Source organism: Eleutherodactylus coqui, chromosome 5 (genome assembly GCF_035609145.1).
Source record: "Eleutherodactylus coqui strain aEleCoq1 chromosome 5, aEleCoq1.hap1, whole genome shotgun sequence".
In the NCBI taxonomy this organism is placed as follows: Eukaryota; Metazoa; Chordata; class Amphibia; order Anura; family Eleutherodactylidae; genus Eleutherodactylus; species Eleutherodactylus coqui.
This window is the reverse complement of record NC_089841.1, coordinates 268,416,005-268,422,233: the sequence shown is the minus strand read 5'-3', so window position 1 is coordinate 268,422,233 and position 6,229 is coordinate 268,416,005. Positions and strand designations below refer to the sequence as shown.

Sequence of the window (6,229 nt, the reverse complement as noted above, 5' to 3'; positions counted from 1 at the left end):
AGTGGTGGACCCCCATGTGCCGCGTTCCATCACAGACGCGTTTTGGCCACATTGTAACAATTTTAAAGGATCTGCATCTTGGATTATAACAGTTCTTTGTGAGCGAAGGGTAAATTCACATCTGCGCTCGGGAATCCGTTATGGGAGCTGGAAAACGGAATCCCCGGGATGAACGGATCTGTCATAACTGTGCCGCCCGGTTCCTGCACCCATCATGCATTTATATTATGTGCTTGTGCAACTTTTTCATCCGGCATCTCATACTGAGTCTGCGCTGGAGCCGCCAAGGCAGGTGAGTAGGACCTGAGCCACAGCGGAGCTGCCCCCTTCGCCAAGCGCCAAACATGCCAGCTTACAGCTAGTTAGGGGTCTCAGCTTTCCATTACCGGCTAGATGAAAGTGACATAATCTGAACCGCCGCGGGGGCTTTAAATGGACGGCATATTCCGCAGCAGCATTGTGGGATTCGCTGTCCTGGCATTCTGCACGTCTAAGGGCGGCTTCACGTGGGTGTAATTGGCAGCGTGCCGCCTGCAGGAGATGGTTGCCCCTCGCACAGCAAGCATGCAGTGACATCTCGTTCTCGCTGTGTGTAAGCGTGCGTAATGCCCACCAAGATAGAACATGCTGCGATCTTTATTGAGCACGTATTTAGCGCAATATGTGTGAGTGGCAACATGGCCGCCCGTGGCAGACCGGTACAAAACTCGTGTAATACGCTGTAACCGCACGTTCTTGTGAGTGTTCCAGCGGAGGACGTATTCTGCCGCCCGGCTGTTAAGTATTCTGTCACGCAGGACGTTTGTGGACAACATCACTGAAGATCCAAAAAGGAAACAACAAGAGAACAAGTTGTAAAATATGGAACGCTTCACGAATTTGCGTGTCATCCTTGCGCAGGGGCCATGCTAATCTTCTCTGTATCGTTCCAATTTTAGTATATGTGCTGCCGAAGCGAGCACGATCCTGCAGAGGGCGCTGGTGGTATATAAGGTCCATAAGGTAGAGAACTGTAAGCTCATAGTGAGGTCGGTCACAGTGTGGGTCTGGCTCCGTAGTCTGTGCCTCTTTATGGGATTCTCAGTCACATCTGACATCTTTTTGTCAGAAAATTCACTTTTAATTCCAAGAACAAGGAGCGCGGCGCCTCCCGCAGTGCATCATGGGAGCTAGAATTATGCAAATGTTCTGACGTCATAAGAAAGCGCCGCCCAGCCTGGTGAAGCGCTGTGACTTGCGGTGGACCGCTGAGCGCCCCCTGTTGTCCGCGCTGCCGCCCGGGCTTCATCTTCTAATATATACTACATCAATATGAGATTGTTGGTTTGGGGTCTCCATATGGAGGGGCTTATTCTAGTGGGGTCTTCACCATCCCCTCCGTCCGCAGCGCCTCGCACTTCATCCTGCCGACCTCCAGTCATGGCGCTTGTTGTGCCGCCTTCTTCACCGCGTTCTGTGGACAGGCCTCAGATTATGGCGCTCTGGATGGAAGCCCCCGAGGGGGTCCGTAAGAGCGGCCCTCGGGGGGCTGCAGACCAATGCGGACTGACGAGGAGGGGGACCCCGCGGATGGGTGGTCTTCAGTCACTCGGACTATGAAAGATAATGTACCAAGTGGTCAGAACCCACAGGAACATCTCCCCCCCCCCACACAGAGGGAGTGTATATATATATATATATATATGTCACTGTCAGTAACATCCTCCCCCCCACACACACAGAGGGAGTATATATATATATAGTCACTGTCAGTAATAACCCCCCCCTCCATCCTTCAGGAGGATATATATATATATATATATACAGTCACTGTCAGTAACACCCCACCCCCCAGAGGGAAGATATATGTATACGGTCACTGCAGTAACATCCCCCCCCCCCCCCACACACACACAGAGGGAGTATATATATATATATATATATATATATATAGTCACTGTCAGTAACATCCTCCCCACCCCCCAGAGGGAAGATATATGTATACGGTCACTGCAGTAACATCCCCCCCTCCCTCCATCCTTCAGGAGGATATATATATATATATATTTGTATACAGTCACTGTCAGTCCCCCTCTATCCTTCAGGAGGAGATATGCACACACATTGTCAGTAACATGCCTCCCCTAGAAGGAGTATATATATATATATATATAGTACATATAGATATATCCACTCATCAGTAGCATCCATCCTATAGAAGGAATATGTATATATATATATATATATATAGTCACACACAGTCAATAACATCCCACCTAGGAGTACATATACACACTCATTGTAAGTAGCATCCCTTCTCTAGAAGCAGTATACACAAACATACACTCATTGTCGTAACATCCTTCCCCTATAAGGAATATATATATATATATATACTAGAGATGAGCGAGCACCAAAATGCTCGGGTGCTCGTTACTCGAGACGAATTTTTCGCGATGCTCGAGGGTTCGTTTCGAGTAACGAACCCCATTGAAGTCAATGGGCGACCCGAGCATTTTTGTATATCGCCGATGCTCGCTAAGGTTTCCTTGTGTGAAAATCGGGGCAATTCAAGAAAGTGATGGGAACGACACAGCGACGGATAGGGCAGGCGAGGGGCTACATGTTGGGCTGCATCTCAAGTTCACAGGTCCCACTATTAAGCCACAATAGCAGCAAGAGTGCCCCCCCCCCCCAACAACTTTTACTTCTGAAAAGCCCTCATTAGCATGGCATACCTTAGCTAAGCACCACACTACCTCCAACAAAGCACAGTCACTGCCTGCATGACACTCCGCTGCCACTTCTCCTGGGTTACATGCTGCCCAACCCCCCCCCCCTTCCCGCACGACAGTGTCCACAGCGTACACCAAATTGTCCCTGCCCAGCCTTCAGATGCCCTCATGCCACGCCACCATCATGTCTATTTATAAGTGCGTCTGCCACAGGAAAAGCAGGCACACACTGCAGAGGGTTGGCACGGCTAGGCAGCGACCCTCTTTAAAAGGGGCGGGGCGATAGCCCACAATGCTGTACAGAAGCAATGAGAAATAGAATCCTGTGCCACCGCCATCAGGAGCTGCACACGTGGGCATAGCAATGGGGAACTTATGTGCCACACACTATTCATTCTGTCAAGGTGTCTGCATGCCCCAGTCAGACCGGGCTTTTTAATTCATAGACACAGGCAGGTACAACTCCCTATTGTGAAGTCCCTGTCGACCGACAGCATGGGTGGCTCCCTGGAACCCACCGGCGGTACACAAAAATATCCCATTGCATTGCCCAACACAGCTGAGGTAGTAATGTCGTGCTTAATGCAGGTGGGCTTCGTCCCACACTGCATGCCCCAGTCAGACTGGGGTTCTTTACAAGTGGAAACAGATGCATTTATAATTCCCTGTGGACCCACAGCATGGGTGGGTGCCAGGAAGCCACCGGCGGTACATAGAAATATCCCATTGCATTGCCCAACACAGCTGAGGTAGTAATGTCGTGCTTAATGCAGGTGGGCTCCTGCCAACACTGCATGCCCCAGTCAGACTGGTAATATGTACATTAACAGTAACCGCGTTGGTGGTAATGTGTTGGTGACTGCGGACCTAGTAGCGCGGTTTTATTTTGTTGGTTTTCGGAATGTGGCCAGGATTAAGTGGGCCGTGGTGGGGGATGTTTTGGAGGCACTACGTGTCCTCTCCACGTGTCCGTGGTTATATGCACCTTAACAGTAACAGCGTTGGTGGGAAATGGCCACGCCGCCATCATGTCTTTGGGAAGCCTCTGTTTCCACACCCCAGAGACATACCATTAGCAGCGGTATAGGCAGAGCCCAGAATTAGTAACATTTCAGCCGTAGCATTAGCGACAGGCCCCACTAACATATCACTAGCAGCATTATAGGGGGAGCACAGTCTTAGTTCCATTTCAGTAATAGTAGCAGCCTACACAGGCCCCAGTAACAATTCCGAAGCAGCAGTATAGGAGGAGCATAGTCTTAGTTCCATTTAAGTCATTGTAGCAGCCTACACAGGCCCCAGGAACAATTCCGAAGCAGCAGTATAGGAGGAGCGCAGTCTTAGTTCCATTTAAGTCATTGTAGCAGCCTACACAGGCCCCAGGAACAATTCCGAAGCAGCAGTATAGGAGGAGCGCAGTCTTAGTTCCATTTAAGTCATTGTAGCAGCCTACACAGGCCCCAGGAACAATTCCGAAGCAGCAGTATAGTGGGAGCGCAGTCTTAGTTCCATTTCAGTAGCTGCAGTATAGCCAAGGCCCAAGTTACATTTATGTAGCTAAAGTGTAGGCCAACCACACACACACTTCTGTACCATGAGTGCAGGCGAAGAACATACAAATTGCTATGATTACACTGTAGGTGAGGGCCCCAAAACATTGGTGTACCAACAGTACTAATGTACCTCAGTAAAAATTGGCCATGCCCAACCAAGATGGCAGGTGAAACCCATTAATCGCTTTGGTTAATGTGGCTTAAGTGGTAACTAGGCCTGGAGGCAGCCCAGTTTAACTAAAAATTGGTTCAAGTTAAAGTTTCAACGCTTTTAAGAGCATTGAAACATATAAAAATTGTTTAGAAAAATTAGATGAGTGAGCCTTGTGGCCCTAAGAAAAATTGCCCGTTCAGCGTGATTACGTGAGGTTTCAGGAGGAGGAGCAGGAGGAGGAGGAGGAGGAATATTATACACAGATTGATGAAGCAGAAATGTCCCCGTTTTGGATGGTGAGAGAGAACGTAGCTTCCATCCGCGGGTGCAGCCTACGTATTGCTTAGGTATCGCTGCTGTCCGCTGGTGGAGAAGAGAAGTCTGGGGAAATCCAGGCTTTGTTCATCTTGATGAGTGTAAGCCTGTCGGCACTGTCGGTTGACAGGCGGGTACGCTTATCTGTGATGATTCCCCCAGCCGCACGAAACACCCTTTCCGACAAGACGCTAGCCGCAGGACAAGCAAGCACCTCCAGGGCATACAGCGCTAGTTCAGGCCACGTGTCCAGCTTCGACACCCAGTAGTTGTAGGTGGCAGAGGCGTCACGGAGGACGGTCGTGCGATCGGCTACGTACTCCCTCACCATCCTTTTACAGTGCTCCCGCCGACTCAGCCTTGACTGGGGAGCGGTGACACAGTCTTGCTGGGGAGCCATAAAGCTGTCCAGGCCCTTAAAGACTGTTGCACTGCCTGGGCTGTACATGCTGCTCGATCTCCGCACCTCCCCTGCTACCTGGCCCTCGGAACTGCGCCTTCTGCCACTAGCGCTGTCGGATGGGAATTTTACCATCAGCTTGTCCGCCAGGGTCCTGTGGTATAGCAACACTCTCGAACCCCTTTCCTCTTCTGGAATAAGAGTGGGAAGGTTCTCCTTATAGCGTGGGTCGAGCAGTGTGTACACCCAGTAATCCGTAGTGGCCAGAATGCGTGTAACGCGAGGGTCACGAGAAAGGCATCCTAACATGAAGTCAGCCATTTGTGCCAGGGTACCTGTACGCAACACATGGCTGTCTGCACTAGGAAGATCACTTTCAGGATCCTCCTCCTCCTCCTCCTCCTCCTCCTCAGGCCATACACGCTGAAATGATGACAGGCAAGCAGCATGGGTACCGTCAGCAGTGGGCCAAGCTGTCTCTTCCCCCTCCTCCTCATGCTCCTCCTCCTCCTCCTGAACGCGCTGAGATATAGACAGGAGGGTGCTCTGACTATCCAGCGACATACTGTCTTCCCCCGGCTCTGTTTCCGAGCGCAAAGCGGCTGCCTTTATGGTTTGCAGGGAACTTCTCAAGATGCATAGCAGAGGAATGGTGACGCTAATGATTGCAGCATCGCCGCTCACCACCTGGGTAGACTGCTCAAAGTTTCGAAGGACCTGGCAGATGTCTGCCAACCAGGCCCACTCTTCTGAAAAGAATTGAGGAGGCTGACTCCCACTGCGCCGCCCATGTTGGAGTTGGTATTCCACTATAGCTCTACGCTGCTCATAGAGCCTAGCCAACATGTGGAGCGTAGAGTTCCACCGTGTGGGCACGTCGCACAGCAGTCGGTGCACTGGCAGATTAAACCGATGTTGCAGGGTGCGCAGGGTGGCTGCGTCCGTGTGGGACTTGCGAAAATGTGCGCAGAGCCGGCGCACCTTTACGAGCAGGTCTGACAAGCGTGGGTAGCTTTTCAGAAAGCGCTGAACCACCAAATTGAAGACGTGGGCCAGGCATGGCACGTGCGTGAGGGAGATGTAGTGGCCCTGC

General features: G+C 51.0%; 1 non-coding gene across 1 annotated transcript; it reads right to left on the bottom strand.

The window, feature by feature from the left end:
* Nucleotides 1–855: 855 nt before the first annotated feature.
* LOC136630956 (U6 spliceosomal RNA) lies at nt 856–962 on the bottom strand. The gene has a single exon (XR_010792960.1). It is a non-coding gene; the product is annotated as a U6 spliceosomal RNA (small nuclear RNA).
* Between the last annotated feature and the right edge of the window lie 5,267 nt (nt 963–6,229).